Source organism: Hibiscus syriacus, unplaced genomic scaffold, assembly GCF_006381635.1.
Source record: "Hibiscus syriacus cultivar Baekdansim isolate YM2019G1 unplaced genomic scaffold, ASM638163v2 tig00005974_pilon, whole genome shotgun sequence".
In the NCBI taxonomy this organism is placed as follows: domain Eukaryota; kingdom Viridiplantae; phylum Streptophyta; class Magnoliopsida; order Malvales; family Malvaceae; genus Hibiscus; species Hibiscus syriacus.
In genome coordinates, this window is record NW_024062076.1 from 4,449,869 (window position 1) to 4,474,564 (window position 24,696).

At 33.1% G+C, this 24,696-nt stretch overlaps 2 pseudogenes; both read right to left on the reverse strand.

The window, feature by feature from the left end:
- Nucleotides 1-10,053: 10,053 nt before the first annotated feature.
- Nucleotides 10,054-10,236, reverse strand: LOC120200510 (annotated as a pseudogene).
- Nucleotides 10,237-16,867: 6,631 nt separating this feature from the next.
- Nucleotides 16,868-17,047, reverse strand: LOC120200511 (annotated as a pseudogene).
- Nucleotides 17,048-24,696: the final 7,649 nt, after the last annotated feature.

Below are 24,696 nucleotides of genomic sequence, written 5' to 3' on the forward strand. Positions count from 1 at the left end.
GTTCTAAAAACGGTACCCGAGTTCTCCTTGCCGGCGCACCCTTGGGCTTACTAGACCCTTAGTCCTAAACCCATCACAGGCTTGTGTGGACTAAGTTAAACTCGAGTGGACACATTCCCTTATGTCTACGCAGAGAATAAATTCACACAAAGACATAAGGTATATGAATCCCGAAGGCTACTTGCTAGGCATATGCGGAGAATAAATTCACACGAATGTGTCGCTTTTACCCCCACTTAAAATAGGGTTTAGAGCTCAGGTATAGAGCCTTAAGTGAAAAAAATATTTGAAGGCTGAAATCATGAGAAAACGATTAGTACAACTATTGACTCGAAAATATAATCAAAAGTAGGTAAAAAGGATCGAAATGTTACCTTAAAATTTAAACTTACCCTTTTCGTTAAAAAGACAACTGGAAATTACCTTAGCCTGACTCACTTATCTGTGTCCCTAGCGGAGTCGCCAAGCTGTCGGAACCGTCTTTCGGTTGGGCCCGGAATTGGGCTTCGACTTGAATAATTGGGTATAAGTTGACCGGATACCTTATTTCCTTCCTGATCTGCGTCTTACCAGTGATATGTCGGGTTCGGGAGTCGGTTACGGTCAAGGAAGGATTAGCACCCTTAAACTGCCCTTTTGGTACTACGTAATTTCCAGTTGTCATCTAGTAAGAAAATTGTAAGTTTAACTTGAAAGATAACATTATGATCCAAAATTACTTACCTTAGATTCATTTTAAAATATCCTTAAAAAGTCAAGAAACATATTAAAAAGGTATTGAAGATAAGGAAAATGAAATAAAGGAAATCAAAATTGAGATAAGGTAAGGATAAAATAAAGTAAATAGAATACCTACAATAGAATAGATGGAAATAAAATAAAACAAGGACAAACATAAAGGAAATGAACAACATAAAGAAAATAATAATGATGATATACGTATAGTAAACAAATAGATGAAAACAAGAATGAATTAAAAAATAAGTAAAATAAATAGAAATAAATGTAAAAGAAAATAATAGTACATATATCTATAATAATAATGCGATAGTTTTTAATACAAAACAAAATAAAAATGATAAAATACATACACATATAATGTTAAAGAAAACAATAGAAAATATATGTACATATATATAATTAAAATATTTATAAAAAAACTAATAAAACTAAGGGATGCAACGTTTATATATATATAAATACATATGATAATTTGTAAACAAAAATAAAAAGTCATCAAATAAGGAAAAAAATAAGAAATACATGTATATATAAAGATATAATAATAAAAAAACGAATATAATAAAATTAATAAAAAGGTAAAATAATAGTAACGGGACTAAATCGAAAGAAAACCACGATTGAAGGTTGAATTAAAAAAATTGGGTTTAAAATTGGATTTGGGGGTTAAAATTGAAATTTTCAAAATAGGAGGGTCAAAAGCGCAATTTACCCTTTATAACAACAGAAACACGCGAATCCCCTCATGATGGGTCGGGTCGCGTGCGGATCTCCTGATGGGTTCAATATTTAAGCCAACAAAACGTTTTAAAATTCATTTCAGCCTCATTTGAAACCAAAGGCTCTCTCCCATTTCATTTTTTCTCTCGCCTGTTCATCCAGTGGATGAACACAGGCTGCTTATTTCCAGAATCCAGCCATCGGCCGCCGTTCATTGGCGTCGATATATATATTTTTTGCTTTTTTGAATCATTTCCTTCTCTTTTTTAAGAAAATCAAAATGGTTTTTGAAAATGAATCTCGAGGGGTGAGTAGATCTAAAAAAGAAAACTCGTTTTTTCCCCATGCTCATCGGTTCAAAACTTTGCTTTTCGAGTCAAAAACGAAGAGGAGAACACAAGCAAGCCACAAAATGAAAAAGGTACAAACTTTACCTTCTGTTGCTTTCAAAAATATTGAAGAAAAATGCTTCGATTTCAACCCAATATTGCTCGTAGTCTTTGTGAAATTTGTTCTTGTATTTCGTATGAAAATCCGTAGTTACAAGTGGATGATTACATGTGTTATTTATAATACAAAAAAAATCCTATTTTTAGTATCCTATTTGAACTAGGATTCTAATGCTAGTTGGTTTGTTGATGTGTTGGTGATGACCGGGATCTCTACGCCGGATGATACGGGTTGTTGGGCGAGACGTGCGGCTGTGGGAACTTCAAATGGGGGAAAACGGCACTAGAACGAGGCGTAGAGCTAGGGTTCTGGAAACTTGCTGCTCACGTGGGAATTGGGTCTTGTTGGGCCACGTGCAACAGGCTATTTTATTTGATATATCGGGCCTGCACAAATGTAAAGAATAAAATTAATAATATTATATATATATATATGTATAATTATACGATATGATTATATAATATAATAATATTAATAAAAGACAGAATTGAGTGTCTTCAATGATTATATAGTTAAATTCTTTTTTTTTTAAATTTTGTTTTAATTACAAAATATATTTGCTTTATATATCTTATTTTAATAATTAAGAATAATATATTGGATTTCATTTAGTTCAACGAAATCATAACTAACGTTGAATTTCAACTACATTGTTTTCGTTTAAGTGTAAAATATGTGGGCTACAGGTATAAAGGATTTCATACCGATTTTTGTATCATATTGCTGTTTTGTTCTTGAAATTATGAAAATTAGGTCTCGATAGAATTAAGAAACTTTATATGTTTAATATGGTGATTTAGGGTTGAGATTAGAAATTCTTGATAATATTCATAGCGCTTTTAGGTGTTGGCGTTGATGGTATAAAATGTGTCAGTTAAGAAATCGTCAGTACGAAATGGATTCGTCGTGTTTTGTAGTGAAATTTGGAGTATTTTTTTATGCATGATTTAAGTTGAACTTCCAGCCGATTTTGTTGTTATTTGTGCATTCTGATGTGTTCTTGAAGCTCAATATTCATTGGTGGCTTCCTCTAGCAATGGGAAAGGAAAGGCAGTCGTGCATTGAAGCGGTTGTTGTTATTTGCTCATTGTTTCCGTAAGTGTAGGTTATACTGCGGGTTTGCACAAAATTTTTTATTTAGAAACATAGGAGTAGGTTAATCCCCTATTCTAGGTTCTCGTGTAATTATTGTCGATGTTCTTTGTGTTAATTAAAAGTTTGTATGTTTTAGAGATGTATGATCGGTCATTTCTGAACAATTAGCAGCGCGAACTTTTGTCGATAAATTTCAAACATTTTCTTTGAATTTTGTCCACTATTTTTGATGCACCTATATGTGGTATGATATGGTACATGAAAGGTTTAAATGCATGTGCAACACTAGCTGTTATAGTGGGACGAAAAGTGTCTATATATGAGTTGTCGATAACATTTATTGGTTGTAGTGATGAATTGAATGAGACTTTTAGCAATGATTATGTACAAGGTCACTCCAATGACTAATGTAACAGTTGGTAACTAGGTCGGACTGCCCCGATCGAATATTGGGTGTTATAAACTTAATTTGTAATGGAACACTCGTGACACATAAATTTGATAATTCAACCCCCAATTTTAACGTATCATTGAATGATTCTAAAACTAAGGGGGCAATCATATTGAGTGTAGAAAGTTACATGGTTTAAAAATGACAATAACTAAAGGGGAAATAATTTAAAAGTTAAATTACTAGAACATTGTTTAAACAATAAATTAGTAAAACTAAGGAGGCATGGTTTTCACAATAAAATAACGGAGTAGAAACAATAAACTTTAGATTGGGTGGGATGCGCCAGGCCCGAGCAATACTGCAATGCTAGGGCGACGCTCGAGAGTCCCAGTAGCAAGCTACTGTGGTGAACATGTTAATCTACACTTACTTGAACCAAAATATTGTATTTAATATCTTCTAAAATTCAATTTTAGTGACTAAATTGTAAAAGGATCAAAATTGTTAAATCTATAAAGGTATTTTCCCAAGATCAATTTTCCCTTTATTTTCAACTATTTTACGGTGAACACTTCTTCCAAATTCCTTTGATTTTAATCGATTTAAGAACTACTTCTAAATTGTTTTAACTACCTTACTTCTTCAAATCCTTTTTTGCATACAAACACATTTTGAGCATCGTAATTAATGCTCTTAAGTGGTGTTGTTGATTTGGCAATATATGTAAGAATTTCGGTCTTTGTTGTGATTTTCATGTTTAGTTTTTCAGTAGATGTCATTGATGTGTAACATATTAATTTTTATTGAATAAACCTATTTTTAAAATATGTTCTATCAATTATGAATTTAAAAAGTAGAAACTAAACCGAACATCAATTGATCAAGTTGCGATTTCTATGCTAAATTGTAAAAAATAAAAATTAAGTGCAGAGTTTTGAAAATATTTGGTCCATAATTCAAATCTTTTGGTCCGTAATTTTTAGAGGAATTGAAAATATTTTTCAATCCAAAAATGTTTGAATCTCATCCAAAAATTCGTAGTAAGTCAGTTGATGTTCTCACCTTTAAAATCAAATTTAATTTTTTTAACTAAAATAAATTGTTTCATCCCTCCTATTCTAGTATCATTTACACCTATAACTTAAATCAACTAAGTACCGGTACTATCATTTAGTACCCACCATCATACCGTATATATCATAAATTCAATATACTAAGCAATTCTAAAATGATGTCGTACAACTCAATTCATTCAAACACCATAAAACAAACCAACTACACTTTTAACATAACAACGCATACAAAATCATAACATATCTCCTATTTATTAATTCTACACAATTTGTTAACATACTAAAGTATATCGAAGCATGGAACTTACATATAAAAACTTGAAACATCTTGGTTTTTTGGCTTGGTAGTTATCTATACTTAAAGATAGTTATCAAATACCATATCGATTTCTGAGGGAAAAATGTGTTTTCAATATTAATTCAGAAAAATATTTTAGAAAGGAAAATTCAGGAGGACTATAATATTTTGAATTTTGAATTTAAAGTTAAGGAATATTTTGAAACGAGGACCATAATTGACGCTCCAAAAGCATTATTCCTTTTTGTGATTATGTAGTTAAATTTTTTATTTTAGAATTTTGTTTTAATTACAAAATATATCTATTTTATATACCTTTTTTTAATAATTAAGAATGATATATTGGATTTAATTTAGTTTAACGAAATCATAACTAACGTTGAATTTTAACTTCATTGTTTTCGTTTATGTGAAATATATGTGGGCTACAGGTATAAAGGATTTCATACCAATTTTTGTATCATATTGCGGTTTTGTTCTTGATATTCTAAAAATTAAGTCTCGATAGAATTAAGAAACTTTATATGTTTAATATGGTGATTTAGGGTTGAAATTAGAGATTTTTTATGATATTTATAGAACTTTTAGGTGTTGTTGTTGATGGTATAAAATGTATCAGTTAAGCTAAGAAATCGTCGGTACGAAATGTATTTGTCGTGTTTTGTAGTGAAATTTGGAGTCTTGTTTGGTGCATGATTTAAGTTGAACTTCTAGCCAATTTTATTGTTATTTATGCATTCTGATGTGTTCTAGAAGCTCAAGATTCGTTGGTGGCTTCCTCTAGCAATCGGTGTTACACCCCGATTTAGGGGCACATTTTTTATAATTTTAAGTATCGAATTAAAGTCATATCAAGGTAGAAATTATGGACTAAATCATAATTTTTTTAGGTTTCAACTTGGTTTTATAACTTGTGGGAAATTTACGGATTTGAGCCCGAATTATCCCATTTTTATGGGTAAGTGAAAAATAAATCCCTTTCCCACGATGAAAAATCCCACAAGTTTTCCCCCATTAATAAACCCCGTTAACCCAAGAAACCCAACTGTCGCCCTTCCCTTTAGCCCCTCCATCTGGCATTTGATTGCGCCCTCGGTGTCATAGGCCTCAACAGTGACTGGTGGTCCGACCTCGACCCTTAGAATGTTGTTTCGATCGCCGTTCATTGTATGGAGAGACTGAGGGGGAGAATCATTTAGTTGCCCTTTTCTTCGTCTATGATCAGGCCGGTGGTGTAGGTCATTGCCACCTCCAGTTGTCGCGCCTCACCAGCTCCACTATAACCCACCCATTCGGTCATATAAACCTTGTACCGTCCGTCATGGAAGAAGGTTCGAAAGCTCGTAAGAAAACTCAACAACCTCTCGATTTTTTAGCTTTTTCGACCACCAGGATCGTCCTTTTGCCTCACCACCGTCATAGTTGCACTCCCTAGATGATTCTGACCAAAACCTGATCGGGTTTGTACCCTGAAGCCCTCCCGTTGTGGATCGTCATTTTGAGAGTGGGTAAGTTTCAATTTTTCCATTTAGCTAAGTGTTTTGGGTTGATTTAATTGCTATTGTGTATTATTTTGGAACAATAGAAGCTGTAGGAGTGCTCAGTCACCGACCAAACCTCGTTTTGTCATTTCACATGCTGCCACATACTGGAGGTGCGCGTGGGGCTTTCTTTCCAACCGAGAATTCTGGAAGCTAAGTCAACTCGATCGGTTGACCGAGTAAGTCGAGTTAACCCATTGAGTTAACTCAAATAGAGACTTGTGTGACCCACCTGCCCGACCCATTGACTTGACCGACCCGTTGACTTTGGTCAGAGTTGATCGTTGACCGGTCATACTGTTAACTTTGAATGGTCTGACTGTTGACAATTGACTTTGACCAAAAAAGTTAAATTTTTTTGAAAATCCATATTTTATGTTTTTCGACATCTTGAATCAGAATCCGAAGTCCATTTTGAAAAATTCGTAATCGGCAAGCCATTTTTCAGAGATTTACCTTCGGATTCAATATGGTTTTTAAATTAAGTCCAGTTTCTGATGTAAATTTGATAATTTTGTATCCACAAAATTATTGGTCGTTGAATTCAAGTTCAAGGATGATCGAATGGAGTTTAAAGGGGTCAATTGATATGGCATGGAAATCGATGTAATACTCTACTACCCTTTGTATGCTTATCGGAACCCATTGATAATTGGTACATGCATGAATGGATATAATTGGTCAATGAGATGTAGTTAATTATTATTGGACTCAAATTAAATTTGGAATAAAGACAGAACACTATAAAAACCTCAGATGATTCAAAAAATGAAATAGGTAGAATGATCGGGAATAAACCTAAGTTCAATGATTTAATCAGTAAATCAATAAATCTTAGAACATTTAAATTCTAATTAATCTCGTTAAGGGTTAAATATTGGAAATATTTGGAATGAAATTACTAAAAATAACACTATGTGATAAAAATTATGAAAATGCCCTTGTACTGAAAAAGGACTAAGACTTCCCTAGTGGTGAAATTAACATCCACTGAGCAAATGAGCAAAGTACTCTAAACTTTATTGGAACTGGAATATTTTCAAGCCTAGGTTACCCGAAGTAATGCCACTGACAGAATTGAATGAAATGATGATAATACCCTTAAAGAGTAAAAAGTAATATGGATGACTATGATAATGGAGATGACCTGAGAACTTATATAATGATCCATTGGAATCTTAGAATCACATATTAAACTTTTAATTTATTTAGAATGCCCCTGAATTATAATATGATTCGAAGTATATAGAAGCCCTGAAATAACTAATACCCTTAAACCTAAAATGAACAAATCAACCTCGAATACCAAAATAACTATATTATATGACCTAAGTACCCTCATTGACCTAGGGTTAAGTGAGTGACTTGGATAAGTATGTAATTGTTGACGAACTTACATGATGTACTGTCCCTAAGATTATTTCTTCAATGATTCTGAAGATGATCAATTTGACAAGGATTGCATTTATTAAAAAGTGAATAAACGATTTGACCGGTTGACATATATAATTGATAGGACTTGTACAGTTCGGGTTGACTCGATATTTTGATAGGTCGACACAAATCGTAAATGCCTTTAATCTTCGTTTTTCCTTTATTAGGTCAAATCACTTGAATCCTCCAAGAATCTAATGCCCAAAATGCTTCTGATTTTCCTGAATAATGGAATCACTCTGGTCATATCTGAAAACATAAGTAACTCAGATGAAAAGGATTTTCAATACCATTCTGGTTAATTAGTTTCTCTGAAAAATGTCACAATACCTTATGAACCTGATAAATCAGATTTTGAATAATTGATGATCCTGTCAACTAATGAACTCTTTCAATAGTGATTTTAATTTCCGACATTCTATCGGTATACTGAAGATTCGTGTTTCTCCGCCCGATAAGATTATCCAGTATCTCCTAACAATATCTAGAACCTCTAGTGTGTTCCCTGATCACATGGATGTTTTCTCTGATTTCTATTATGATCTATGTTTTGATTTCTGATGTCTCTGTTTACTGACTGAAAAATTTGTTATTTGGGGTACTATGGGATTTGTATGAAGACTCTGACAGGTTCAGTCGCTGCTGGTAATTCCTTGTATAGGTTTTGCACCAACTGGTAATTCTTATCTGTGGCAGGTTCAGACGCTACTGGTAAATCCTTTCATAGGTTCAGCACCAACTGGTAATTCCTTATGGACCTAAGGTGACTCTTGGGTGGGCTCCTAGGCATAATTGACCTCGTGGTAAGACCTTATGGACCATAAGTCACTCCCTTAGGATGGATCCTTTGATGTCTACATTGGGTAAGTCCTTATGGGCCTGAGGGCACTCCCCTCAGGTGGGCACCTACGCTTCGGCTAGGGTAAGACCTTATGGACCCAAGGTTCTCCCTAAGGTTGGCACCTACGCCCTTCGGGCCTAGGGTAAGTCCTTATGGATGCAGTTCTGGGGAGCTCCATATGGCGTTCAGTTTGAGGGATTTCTATGGTTTTTGAAAAATATATTTTTAATTGCTACTGTTTTAAAAGATCAATACGTGTTCACTGGTTTTGTGGGAACACACTGGACACTCTATTCTGATATCGTGAACCCAATTATTTGCATGTTCTTCAGCATCATATGGTAGTTCTATATTACTGAGCTTTCCAAAGCTCACTCCATTGCTCATCTTTTCGAGTTAAGAGAATTGAACCAGTGCAACTATCGACGTCTATATGGGAGTTTCACTAGCGTTGCTTGTGGAGTACAGTGCATGTGATTAAGGGGCATGTATGTTGTATTTTGTTTTATATACGTGTCTGAAAATCTATTTTATTTCTAAATAGTGCTAATTGTTTCTTTTGTATTTATAAATTAATTTTATGATTTTACATGTTTTAACAAAAAATTTCATCTCTCCGAGATTTTTACGGTGGGTTACTCATGTGGCCCTAATGTGACACCCCGCATCGGTCTAAGGGTGTTACAATGGCAAATGAAAGGCGGTCGTGCATTGAAGCAAATGTTGTTAGTTGCTCATTGTTTTCGTAAGTGTACGATTATGCTGCGAGTTTGCACAAACCTTATTTTATTTAGAAACATAGGAGTAGGTTAATCCCCTATTCTAGGTTCTTGTGTAATTATTGTCGATGTTCTTTGTGTTAATCGTACGTTTTAGAGATGTATGATTGATCATTTCTAAACAATTAGCATCATGAACTTTTGTCGATAAATTTCTAACATTTGCTTTGAATTTTGTCCACTATTTTTGATGCATCTATATGTGGTATGATATGGTACATGAAAGGTTTAAATACATGTGCAACACTAGCTGTTATAGTGGGACGAAAAGTGTCTATATATGAGTTGTCGATAACATTTATTGGTTGTAGTGATGAATCAAATGAGACTTTTAGCAATGATTATGTACAAGGTCACTCTAGTGACTAATGTAACAGTTGGTAACAAGGTCGGACTGCCCCGATCGAATATTGGGTGTTATAAACTTAATTTGTAATGGAACACTCGTGACACAAAAATTTGATAATTCAACCCCCAATTTTAAGGTATCATGGAATGATTCTAAAACTAAGGGGGCAATCATATTGAGCGTAGAAAGTTACATGGTTTAAAAATGACAATAACTAAAGGGGAAATAATTTAAAAGTTAAACTACCAGAACATAGTTTAAACAATAAAATAGTAAAACTAAGGAGGCATGGTTTTCGCAATCAAAAAACGGAGTAGAAACATTAAACTTTAGATTGGGTGGGATGCGCCAGGCCCGAGCAATACTGCAACGCTAGGGCGACGCTAGCAAGCTACTGTGGTGGACCCTCCCCCTCAAAAAATAAATTTAATATCGTGTGGACCATTGGCCCACGTATCAGATATTAAACTGATAAGAACAGATACTACACTTGATCTTAGCCAAAAGGCCGAGAAAGGTATGCTTTCCAATGTTCAAGGCCGTTGGCTTTATAAGCAGCTTCTCGCTGCATCCCTTCGTACCTCAACCATGTGGGACGTTACATGCAGCATCTCATTTGTAAGCTGCTTCTGGAAACAAACAGCTTTGGTTTAAAAGGCAATTCTCGTATAAAGCAGTTTCATTGGACATAATCAATCTCTGCCAATGCCGTTCTCTTCATGGTTACACGATCAATAACTTCAACTGCGTGTTATTTCATATTTATATTCATCAAATTAATATTAGTTACAAACCCACTTGTTACTTCATCAAAATATTATTAGTTTTAATACTCATATGTGTATTTCAAGTTACTAATAGTTAAACTCTATTAGAAGCTCTTTTACTCCTCTATTATTCAAAGGGACATTTTAGTCGAAAACTGAATATTTTAGTCCAACATGTTAATCTACACTTACTTGAACCAAAATATTGTATTTAATATCTTTTTGTCCCCCATCAATTAACTGATTTATTATTCTAAAAAAAATAACAATCTACTTCGTATATATTTCAGAAGCGAGCAAATAAGAACGACCCCTTACTATATTGTAGAAATTGCAAATTTGCTACGAAATTTTTGCAAAAATTATTTAAATCATTTTATTAAAGAAGAATTATGTCAAAAATATTTTCTTTGTGTTTTGGCTTAAATATCCAACTTAAAATATTTTTAAAGATCCAAAAACACCCTAAAATGTGAAAACTTGAGCCTTAGATTTCAAAAATAAGTGTGAAGTTTTAAAACTTCTCCTAAGTGTTTCCAAACTCTTGTACTAGTTTTAGAACTTCCATTACATAGTATTTAAGAGTTTCGAAAACCAATGTTGGATTTTGATACCCGTATGTGAGATTCCAAAGCTCACGTTCTAGTATCTATACTCTAGGCCTCCAACGATTTATATTTTCAAACATGTTTTAGGAGTTTTGATTGTCCAAGAAGTGTTTCAAAACTATGGTTGCAATTGAGTATTTAAATCACGAATTTCATGCTTAAAATGGCTAGAAGCTACCTCCAACTTCTCCAAACGACTATAAATCACTTAGAGTATATAAAAAGGACTGCATAGTAGCTCAAGAACATCGAGAAAGGCTTTCACAACATTCAAGAGTTTCGATGCCCGTGTGTGAGTTTCCAAAACACATGTGCCAATATCGATACTCTGTGCCTCCAACGATTTATATTTTCAAACATGTTTTAGGAGTTTCAATATTACAAGAAGAGTTTCGAAACAATGGTTGCAAGTTAGTATTTAATGCACAAATTTAATTCCTGAAATGCCTAGAATGTAACTTCCCAAAATCCGGGTTGGTAGAATCAGGTTTAATTTCACAATTTCTGTAAAATGAAATTTTTTGAAATATTATGAGATAAAAAAATTCCATTAATAAAAAATATTTTTTAAATTTTAAAAAATGATTTTTAAAGTGTAAATTGATTTTGAAGAAAGGACTAACTTGAAATTTTAAGTTAAAATTCATTTTTAGTAACTAAATTGTAAAAAGGATCAAAATTGTTAAATCTATAAAGGTATTTTCCGAAGATCAATTTTCCCTTCATTTTCAACCATTTTGCCGTGAACTCTTCCTGCAAATTCCTTTGATTTTAATCGATTTTAATAACTACCTTGTAAATTGTTTTAAATACCTTACTTCTTCAATTCCGTTTTTGCATACAAACACATTTTGAGCATCTTAATTGATGCTCTTAAGTGGTGTTGTTGATTTGGCAATATAGGTAAGAGTTTTTGTCTTTGTTGTGATTTTCGTGTTTAGTCTTTCAGTAGATGTCATTGATGTGTAAGATATTAATTTTTATTGAATAAACCTATGTTTAAAATATGTTCTATCAATTATGAATTTAAAAAATAGAAACTAAACCGAACATCAATTGATCAAGTTGCGATTTCTATGCTAAATTGTAAAAAATAAAAATTAAGGGCGGAGTTTTGAAATTATTTGGTCCAGAATTCAAATCTTTTGGTCTGTAATTTTTAAAGGAATTGAAAATATTTTTGTAACACCCCAACCCGTACCCGTCCCGGATACGAGTTCAAGATGTCACATTGATTTTTTAAAACAATTTCTTTACAAAATAACTGAACATTTGAACTCATATTAAGAAAATACAATAAACACTATTAAATTATGCTTCATTATAAAAATCTGAAAAAATACGTATTTGGGAACAGTAATATACATATGAACAATACTGTGAACAATACCATGAATAGTACCATGAACAGTGAAAAATTTCGAATATCAATTGTGTATCGATGTAATGCTACAGTAACTTCGGCAAAATTTGTATAAATTCATAAAAATCCGAGTTTTCATTCGTATAAAATTTCTATTTACATATACACATTTAAAAAATTACAAAACTCTATCATATGATTTTACAAACCGATTAGAACATATCATATTTAAATCGTTACTTACATGCCAACCACTATTCTTATAACAAAATACATACTATACATTTATTTTCTGATATGATCTTTGGAAAGGATAACTGACCTGCCTTGCATAACTTTTATCAATATTCCTCTTCTCGGAACCTACGTGTAAAACAATCACATACTAAGTCGTTGACTTAGTGAGGCATATAAAACATATAATATAACCATATAATGTTTCATATAAACAAAATGCATACATTTTCAAATACTATCATTAATCCCTTTTACTTACCATATACACATCATATAACACATATACCACTACACTAAGGAACAACATATCATCATGTAATTTCTACAACCTATTTCATATTACCAAACATACATATAACATATATTGTATTTGTCATTATCTCTTTAAAGCTCATGTATTAGCCCATGTATACTTTTGAGAACTTAAGGTATGTGAGTACATTGAGGTTGTGCACCACTATGTTGTTACCACAGCTCATATAAATGTCCCGAAGGACCTATCCAGAGGTCATAAAGAACCTCGACAACTGTCCATAGGTCCTGAAGAACCTAGGTAAACTGTCCATATGTTTCTTAGAACATAGGTATACTGTCCATATGTCTCAGAAGACATAGGTAATTCTGTCCATATGTTCCGTAGAACATAGGTAAACCCTCGACTATTGGTATGCCAACTATACCACTAGCTCTCATATTATATAGCATGGGCATTATCATTTATAACAGTTCATATATTCACATCACTTATTCTTTCTCTTCTGTCACATACCACATGTATGTGTAACCATATGTTTCACGTTGCTTATTTCATTTCTCCTTTGTTCATATACATATTTCATATCTTATTCACATATGTTCATATATACATCACATAGCACATAGAATAACATATAAACTTATACATAAATCATTTCGATGTGATTCACATATCATCTATCTCATTGCTTATCTTTCTTAAGCACTTAATCACTTGTCTTATAATTTCATATAGTCACATATCACTTATCACATGGTTTACATCTTATGATCATGTAATCATACAAACATATTCACACACATAAAAATCACATATTATATCTCATAGACATATCATTTTCATACCTTTATCACATATCTCATATAATTTTTCCTGCATATTCATGTCACATAATGTATATGGTATGAACTCATATCATGTTTCATACTATGAAATGAATCATATATCAAACTATTAAATATAGACTTATCACAAGTCTAGAACTGAATATACTACTATAATCATGATATGAATATGCACTCACCTTAGCCTAGCTTTGATTCAATCCTAATTCTTTGATTGTTTCAAAATTTATTTAGGGTTAATTTCTACATAAGCATAATTTCCAAGACGATTATTAGAAGCCTAAACCTTATAACTTGATGTTAATAACTCAGGTTAATTTAATAAACCAAATTTCAGTTTTTCCTTTAAGAGTGTATCGATGCACTATGGGTGCATCAATACACAAAATAGCTTTGAAATATCCATTCATCGATGCACCCCTTAATGCATTGATCCACCTACCCAGAAATCATTGTTCATTTCACGAAAATTCATTCTTTCAATTTCAATTCTTCAAGTTTCATTCCTTTTCATATTCTTAACTCAAATATACATGCTTAAACTCATTTATATCTATTTATTTCATCTTAAACCTCAAAATTATATTCTCCATATAAAAAACAATAATCATACCAAATTTTCAATGTTATCCAAACTTAATTCTAACACTTCTTACTTCTTATTCTTATAGATAACAAGTTAAATTTATCCTCCAAATTCATTTAAACCTTCTTATTCAAAATTTCACTTAAAACCCCATTTTCTTTAATCTATCACAACTCCTTTATATTTTTATTTTAAGATAACTTAAGCTTTCCTTAAGCTTAGTTATCATCTAAGGATCAAAACCCAACTTAAATTTCAGCTAATAATCAACAACAAAGAAATCTTACCTTTGCAAGCTTGGCTCCCTTTCTCTCGTATGATGAAGAAGAAGATGATGAAGTGGAGAAAATATCTCCTCATCCTTATCCCCACATGCCTATATATCATTTCCAAGTCAAATGACCATTTTACCCTTTAATTATTTTAAAAATTACTAACAACCCTTCAGGAAATACTTTCAAATAAATCATTGATCTTTTCAACTTTTCCACTTTAATCACCAAATTCTAAAATTTTACAATTTAGTCATTAACCCATAGTTTGGGATGTTACAATTTTTCAGCCCAAAAATGTTCGAATCTCATCCAAAAATTTGTAGTAAGTCAGTTGATGTTCTCACCTTTAAAAACAAATTTAATTTCTTAACAAAAATAAATTGTTTCATCCCTCCTATTCTAGTATCATTTACACCTATAACTTAAATCAACTAAGTACAGGTACTACCATTTAGTACCCACCATCATACCATATATATCATAAATTCAATAAACTATGCAATTCTAAAATGATATCGTACAACTCAATTCATTCAAACACCATAAATCAAACCAACTACACTTTTAACATAACAACGCATGCAAAATCATAACATAACTCCTATATATCAATTCTACACAATTTGTTAACATACTCAAGTATATCGAAACATCGAACTTACATATAAAAACGTGAAACATATTGGTTTTTGGCTTGGAAGTTATCGATACTTAAAGATAATTATTGAATACCATATTGATTTATGGGGAAAAAACCGTGTTTTCAATATTAATTCAGAAAAATATTTTAGAAAGAAAAATTCAAGAGGACTATAATATTTTGAATTTTGAATTTAAAGTTAAGGAATATTTTGAAACGAGGACCATAACTGACGCTCCAAAAGCATTATTCCTTTTCGTGATTATGTAGTTAAATTCTTATTTTAAAATTTTGTTTTAATTACAAAATATATATATTTTATATACCTTATTTTAATAATTAAGAATAATATATTGTACTTAATTTAGTTTAACGAAATCATAACTAACGTTGAATTTTAACAACATTGTTTTCGTATAAGTGTAAAATATGTGGGCTACAGGTATAAAGGATTTCATACCGATTTTTGTATCATATTGCGGTTTTGTTCTTGAAATTCTGAAAATTAAGTCTCGGTAGAATTAAGAAACTTTATATGTTTAGTATGGTGATTTAGGGTTGAAAGTAGAGATTCTTGATGATATTAATAGCGCTTTTAGGTGTTTTTGTTGATGGTATAAAAGATATCAGTTAAGCTAAGAAATCGTCGATACAAAATGGATTCGTCTTGTTTTGTAGTGAAATTTGGAGTCTTGTTTGGTGCATGATTTAAGTTGAACTTCCAGCCAATTTTGTTGTTATTTGTGCATTCTGATGTGTTCTTGAAGCTCAAGATTCGTTGGTGGCTTCCTCTAGCAATGGGAAAGGTGGTCGTGCATTGAAGCGGTTGTTATTAGTTGCTCATTGTTTCCGTAAGTATACGGTTATGCTGCGGGTTTGCACAAACCTTATTTTATTTAGAAACATAGGAGTAGGTTAATCCCCTATTCTAGGTTATCGTTTAATTATTGTCGATGTTCTTTGTGTTAATCAAAAGTTTGTACGTTTTAGAGATGTATGATCAGTCATTTCTGAACAATTAGCATCGCGAAATTTTGTCGATAAATTTCAAACATTTGCTTTGAATTTTGTCCACTATTTTTTATGCACCTATATGTGGTATGATATGGTACATGAAAGGTTTAAATACATGTGCAACAGTAGCTGGTATAGTGGGACGAAAAGTGTCTATATATGAGTTGTCGATAACATTGATTGGTTGTAGTGATGAATCGAATGAGACTTTTAGCATATGATTATGTACAAGGTCACTCCAGTGACTAATGTAACAGTTGGTAACAAGGTCGGACTGCCTCAATCGAATATTAGGTGTTATAAACTTAATTTGTAATGGAACACTCGATAATTCAACCCCCAATTTCAAGGTATCATGGAATGATTCTAAAACTAAGGGGGCAATCATATTGAGCGTAGAAAGTTACATGGTTTAAAAATGACAATAACTAAAGGGGAAATAATTTAAAAGTTAAATTACCAGAACATAGTTTAAAAAATAAATTAGTAAAACAAAGGAGGCATGGTTTTTGCAATCAAAAAACGGAGTAGAAACATTAAACTTTAGATTGGGTGGGATGCACCAGGTTCGAGCAATACTGCAACGCTAGGGCAAGAGTCCCAGTAGCAAGCTAATGTGGTGGACCCTCCCCCTCAAAAAATAAATTTAATATCGTGTGGACCATTGGCCCATGTATCAGATATTAAACTGATAAGAACAGATACTACACTTGATCTTAGCCAAAAGGCCGAGAAAGGTATGCTTTCCAATGTTCAAGGCCTTTGGTTTTATAAGCAGCTTCTCGCTGCATCCCTTCGTACCTCAACCATGTGGGACGTTACATGCAGCATCTCATTTGTAAGCTGCTTCTGGAAACAAACAGCTTTGGTTTTAGAGGCAATTCTCGCATAAAGCAGTTTCATTGGACATAATCAATCTCTGCCAATGCCGTTCTCTTCATGGTTACACGATCAACAACTTCAACCGCGTGTTATTTCATATTTATATTCATCAAATTAATATTAGTTACAAACCCACTTGTTACTTCATCAAAATATTATTAGTTTTAATACTCATATGTGTATTTCAAGTTACTAATAGTTAAACTCTATTAGAAGCTCTTTTACTCCATCAAAAAGTTATTTTAGTCTCTCTATTATTCAAAGGGACATTTTAGTCCCAACATGTTTAAAAAACTAAATATTTTAGTCCAAAATGTTAATCTAAAGTTACTTGAACAATCTACTTCGTATATATTTCATAAGCAAGCATATAAGAACAACCCCTTATTATATTGTAGAAATTGCAAATTTGTTACTAAATTTTTACAAAATTATTTAAATCATTTTTGTAAAGAAGAATTATGTCAAAAATATATTCTTTGAAAGAAGAATAATATCAAAAAAAAATTCTTTGTGTTTTGGCTTAAATATCCAACTTAAAATAATTTTAAAGAGCCAAAAACACCCCTAAAATGTGAAAATTTGAGCCTTAGATTTCAAAACTAAGTGTGAAGTTTTAAAACTTCTCCTAAGAGTTTCGAAACTCTTAGACTAGTTTTAGAACTTCCATTCCATTGTACTTAAGAGTTTCGAAAACCAATGTTGGATTTTGATACCCGTGTGTGAGATTCCAAAACTCATCTTCTAGTATCTATACTCTAGGCCTCCAACGATTGATATTTTCAAACATGTTTTAGGAGTTTTGATTGTCCAAGAAGTGTTTCAAAACTATGGTTGCAATTGAGTATTTAAATCACGAATTTCATGCTTAAAATGGCTAGAAGCTACCTCCAACTTCTCCAAACGACTATAAATCATGTAGAGTATATATAAAAGACCGCATAGTAGCTTAAGAACATCGAGAGAGGCTTTCACAACATTCAAGAGTTTCGATGCCCATGTGTGAGTTTCCAAAACACATGTGCCAATATCGATACTCTGTGCCTCCAACGATTTATATTTTCAAACAAGTTTTAGGAGTTTCAATATTACAAGAAGAGTTTCGAAACAATGGTTGCAAGTTAGTATTTAATGCACAAATTTAATGCTTGAAATGCCTAGAATGTAACTTCCCAAAATTCGGGTTGGTAGAATCAGGTTTAATTTCACAATTTCTGTAAAATGAATTTTTTTGAAATATTATGAGATAAAAAAATTCCTTTTTAAATTTAAAAAATGATTTTTAAAGTGTAAATTGATTTTGAAGAAAGTACCAACTTGATTTTTAAATTAAAATTCAATTTTAGTGACTAAATTGTAAAAGGATCAAAATTGTTAAATCCATATATGTATTTTCCCAATATCAATTTTCCCTTCATTTTCAACCATTTTGCCGTGAACTCTTCTTGCAAATTCCTTTGATTTTAATCGATTTTAATAACTACCTTCTAAATTGTTTTAAATACCTCACTTCTTCAATTCCGTTTTTGCATACAAACACATTTTGAGCATCTTAATTGATGCTCTTAAGTGGTGTTGTTGATTTGGTAATATAGGTAAGAATTTTTGTCTTTGTTTTGATTTTTGTGTTTAGTTTTTTAGTAGATGTCATATAAATTTCTATTGAATAAACCTATGTTTAAAATATGTTCTATCAATATTATGAATATAAAAATTAGAAACAAAATCGAACATCATTTGATCAAGTAGCGATTTCTATACTAAACTATAAAAAATAAAATTTAAGGGCAGAGTTTTGAAAATATTTGGTCTAGAATTCAAAACTTTTTATCTATAATTTTTAGAGATATTGAAAATATTTTTCATCCAAAAAATGTTTTATTCTCATAAAAAAATTCGTAGTAAGTTAGTTGATGTTCTCACCTTTAAAAACAAATTTAATTTCTTGACTAAAATAAATTGTTTCATCCCTCATATTCTAGTATTATTCAGACCTATAACTTAAATCTACTAATTATCGGTACTACCATTTAGTACTCACCATCATACCATATATATCATAAATTCAATAAACTAAGCAATTCTAAAATGATGTCATATAACTCAATTCATTCAAACACAATAAATCAAACCAACTACACTTTTAACATAACAACACAAACAAAATCATAACATATCTCTTATATATCAATTCTACACAAAACGTGTTTTCATGTCACACCAAAAAAAGGGCCCTAAATTCTCTTAAAAATTTCTCAAGGACTAAATTGAATTTTGATTAAATTCGAAAACCAAAGTAAATTTTGATTAAATTTTTTATCCTATTTCAGAAAACAACTAAAGATGGAGGACCTATGGGATGATTTTTCCATATTCTTTTTTAGGGTTTATATAACCCCAAAATTAGGAAATGTTTCAAATTATTTATTTTATCTCTCTTTAATATTTTCCTCTTTTAGAAACAAATCTTTTATCATCGTTTTATCACTGATCGTTGCTCCGTTTTCGATACCTCTCACACCATCGTGTTCCTTGCGTCGTCCCGAGTCCACTGATGTCATTCTTATCTCCGTTGTCGCCGACGTGTAAGGGTGTGAGGAATAAAAAAGTTTCCAACGTTTCGAAATCGAGTTCTTCGTCGTTCACTGAGTTTGGTAAGTGTCTCAAAACCGCTTAAAATGCACTTAGAAATTTTTTTGGAATTTTTTCGACCATGTAAAACCCTATACGTGCCCCCACGCGCCACCCCTATGTGTGGGGAAAGTCCACTGCCAGATTGACTACTTGGAAATGGGCCAATCCGACCCGACCCGTGTCTAACCCGACTCGCTAACCCATGTCCGATCCAATCCAACTCGACTCGGTCTTACCGTTGACCGACCGTTAATTGTTGACTGTTAACTTTGACCAAAAAAATATTTTTTTCCAAAAGTCATATTTTATGTTTTTCAAGGTCCTTAGTCCGATTTTGAAGTCTTTTTTTGCCAAAATCTGACTGAAAGCTCCGAATCGAGATTGTTAACCCAAAAATGCTTAGTATTTTTAGCATTTTTGCTTATTTATTTGATATTTGGTTATGAAATTGATCCAAGAATATATTTTTATGAAGGCACTCATGTTTTACCTTTTCGAGGGTCAATTAGTCCCGGTGTTTCCCATCCGTCAGACCCGCTCAATCCACGTTCTACAAGAGTTACCCATAGGTTTCCATAAATTATTTAAATAAAGGTTAATATTATTAATTAATATTAGGATTCCAATATGGATTTTTTGATTCGTACGATCTAGCTCTGCCGCTGATCGTGATCGACAAATTTATTAGTAGGCTTCCCTATCAGACTTCTCAGATCGATACATGCGAGTTTTCTGTTGGTGTTACATTACTATTTTCAACTATCTGTCTGAACTGATTGAGATTTCTAATAATATTGAATATTTTTACGACACAAAACCTGATTTTCTGAACACGGTGTATCTGATATCTGATTTACTTTATATTTCTAATATGATCTTTGGATTACCGTATTTTCGTATCTGATTTCTGAAAATGAAATATTTTTATGTTTTAATGGATTAAGCTAACATTTTTATTCGACTATATACATGTTATTTCTTTCATTGGGGTTTTTGTTGGAGGAAGTATCCCAAGCCTAGTCTATAACTTGTACGACCTTACCACTTTTCATAGGCTCCTCGACTTTGTGCTTAGGGTAAGTCCTTACCGTAGGCTCTTCGGCTTTATGCTCAGGGTAAGTCCTTACTGCATGCTCCTCTACTTTGTGCACAAGATAAGACCTTATTTTAGGCTCATATGCTTTGTGCACATGGTAAGTCTTTACTGGGTGTACAGGTGAGTGTATGGTTCTGGGGAACCTACACATTTTAGTGATCAGACGAGAGTAGTTTTCATATTTTTAAAACATGTTTAATAACCCAATTTTACTGAAATATTTTATTTATATGTTTTAATACACCGTAAGGAGCACATCGAACTTCTTAGCTCATTCCGTAAATTTTAATCTTTTCAGGTAATAGTAGACTTAGCATCAGGAGGACCGACTTCTCCTAATTTTGTACCATTGTATATTTTTATATACATTTCTGTTATATTTTGGTGGCATGTGGTTTGCTACCGTCTTTATATATATGTATTACCAATATTTTGTTTCGTAAATATTTTATATGTTTTCTGCAGTATTTTGATATGTATATGTTCTATACAGTTTTCTGACATATGTATACATATATGTTTATCATATGAATCTTTCTTATGTATTTTAACGTTGTTTTAAATATGAAAAAAATTTCTCAATGTGATATGTGATCGCCTAGATTTGGGCCTAACGTCCAGGCTGGGTCTAGGGGGTTACACTTAGTGGTATTAGAGCTTTTGGTTTTAAACACTAGGACTGTCGATGAGTTCAAAAATCTGGATTTTCAAGATATTTAAAAAAAAAACGTATCACCTTATTTTGTGAGTTTAAATATATTTAAGGTTACTGATGCTAGTTTAACTTATGTTCAAATTCTTTCTGTAAAGCCTTGTAGATTTACTCGATGAGTGCAACTAGAGGTCGTAGGCCAGGCCGTGGCCATGGTCGAGGGCGAGTGACTCAAACTTCTGTTACGATAGACGATCCCATGTCACTTTGAGATCCTTCTATCCCTCATATAGATTCGTCTATTTCTAGAGATGACCCAATTACTCCTGCGAGAGATCCTCCTATCACTAAGGATGAGGACACTGATATGGATAAGGATGCCATTAATAGAGTTGTCTTTCACATGTTCCAGAGAGCTGCTAGAGTCCATGATAATATATATGCTATTTAGATTTTGTAGCCTTTGGTAGTTGTTGGATTAGTTCATTTCGAAGGCATTACTGGTGGACCTCCAACTGACGTTGAGTATTGGTTGGAGGATACAGAGAGAATTAAGGAGAAGATGGATTTGAGGCCTAATAAAAAGTTAAAAGGGGCCCTAGTTATACTAAAGAAAAAGATTTTTCGGTGGTGGCAATCAATTTTCGGTAGTATTTCAGGAAATTAGTTGACTTGGGATCTTTGCAAGGAACATTTTTGGAGTCACTACATCGAAAAGAGATATATACATGAGCGACGCTAGGAGTTTTAGAATTTGGAGCAAGGTAATATGTCTGTTATGGATTATGAGATTAAGTTTATCAGAATGAGTCGTTATGCTACTAGACTTATTGACACTGAATCGTATTGGTGCTTAAGGTTCGAGAATGAACTCAAGCATGATATTAGGAGTTGAGGTTCTACCCACCGGGAAAGGAACTTTGATGCCTTGGTTGAGATAGCCAAGACCGCCGAGGAGATCGAGCGAGTAGGTATGGAGCACATGAGAGATCGAGATCGAAACTGATTTAGGAGGCCTTATGGTTCCATTATTTCTTCTATACACTCCAACAAGAGAGGCAGGGGTGAGTCTTTTCAGAGAGGCAGTGTGAGTGTCGGGCATGTGGCATCAGGTTCTTCAGCTGTTTCACTTTCTACACATGGTGATTCTTCTGGGTCACAACCTTTGCACTTATGTGAGTATTGTGGGAAATGACATTTTGGAGAATGCATGAGGAAATTGGGTACCTATTTTAGATGTGAGTCTGGTGACCATCTCTTGAGGGATTGTCTAGAGCCAGCTCCTATAGTTCAGACACAAGCTCGTCCTCATAGTATAGTCAGACTCCTGCAAGGAGTCGTAGTCAGTAGATAGCATCGGGATTGGCTAGTAGAGGCCGAGCTTCTCAGAGTAGGGGTCCATCCATATTTGAGGTCAGATAACCTGCATTGGTTTACGCTGCTATACGTCGACAGGATCACGATGAGCCTGATGTGATTGCAGGTATTGTTACTATTCATTCAGTTCTCTAATTTGCATTGTTTAATAATGGTTCTACTCATTCATATATGTCGCATTCCATTTATGAGGGTCTTAATATACCTTTTGAGAATACTGAGAATTCGATGACAGTTCAAAGTCTTGTAGGTCAATCCATAGAGTTAGATCGTATTTTTAGAGGGTGTCCTATAGAGATCCATAGGGAGATCTTTCTGGCCGACCTGATGGAGTTACTTTTTGAAGAGTTTGACTTGATTCTTGGAATGGATTGGTTGAACAAGCATCGAGTTAATCTCTACTGTGAGACCAAGAGAGTTATTATGAAGACTCTGGATAAAACAAAGATTGTGATGATTGAGGAATGTTGTGGATTCCTGACGAATGTTGTGTCGGCATTGGTAGCTGAGAAGTAGATCAAGAAGGGTTTCGAGGTGTTTCTTACTTATATTCTGGACACTAGGAGTTCCCGATCTGATATTGAAAGCATCCTAATTGTTAAGGAATTTCTCGATGTTTTTCCTGAAGAATTTCATGGATTGCATCCGGATAGAGAAATTGAGTTTGATATTGAAGTCTATTTCGGTTCCACCCTGGCTTTGATGGCTCCTTACCGTATGGCCCTAAAGGATCTTAAGGAACTGAAAGTCCAACTCCAAGAGTTATTGGATAGAGGATTTATTCGACCCAATACATTATCGTGGGGAGCCTCAGTTATCTTTATCAAGAAGAAAGATGGGACTTTGAGACTCTGTATTGATTATAGGAAACTGAAGAAGCTCACGGTTAAAAACAAATATCCTCTGCCCATGATCGATGATCTGTTTGAACAATTTCGAGGGGCTTCTATATTTTCGAAGATAGACTTGAGGTATGGTTATTACCAACTTAAGGTGAAAGAATATGATGTCCCAAAGACTGTTTTCCGTACTCGGTATAGGCATTACGAGTTTTTAGTTATGTCATTCGGATTAACTAATGCCTCTGCTACTTTTATGGATATGATGAATCAGGTGTTTCAACCTTACTTGGACCAGTTTGTAGTTGTGTTCATCAATGATAGAATGGTGTATTCTCGAACTAAATCAAAACATGATGAGCATTTATGGATTGTTCTACATACTCAAGGGAAAATACGTTATACGCCAAGTTGAGCAAGTGTGAGTTCTAGCTCAGTGAAATGACTTTTCTCGGACATATCGTTTCTGCTGAGGGTATCTAGTCTGGGTGGATCTGAGTAAAGTGAAGGCTATTCTGAACTAGAAGCAACCCAAGAACATCTCTAAGATCCGTAGTTTCTTGGGCTTAGTTGGTCACTACCGTCGTTTTGTTGAAGGGTTATCTATTATTACAGCTCCTCTAACGAAACTATTAAGGAAAGATATTTTATTTGTCTGGTCTGAGAACCAAAAAGCTAGATTTGAGAAACTAAAGATTGTTCTGACTCAAGCCCAAGTGTTGATTCAGCCCGAGTCTGGAAAAAAAAATTTGTCTACATTGATGATTCTCACTCTGGATTAGGATGTGTTTTGATGCAAGATGGGAAGGTTGTACCTTATGCGTCACGTCAGTTAAATCCGTATGAGACAACTATCCCACTCACGATCTAGAGTTAGCTATCGTGGTTTTTGCTTTGAAGATCTGGAGAC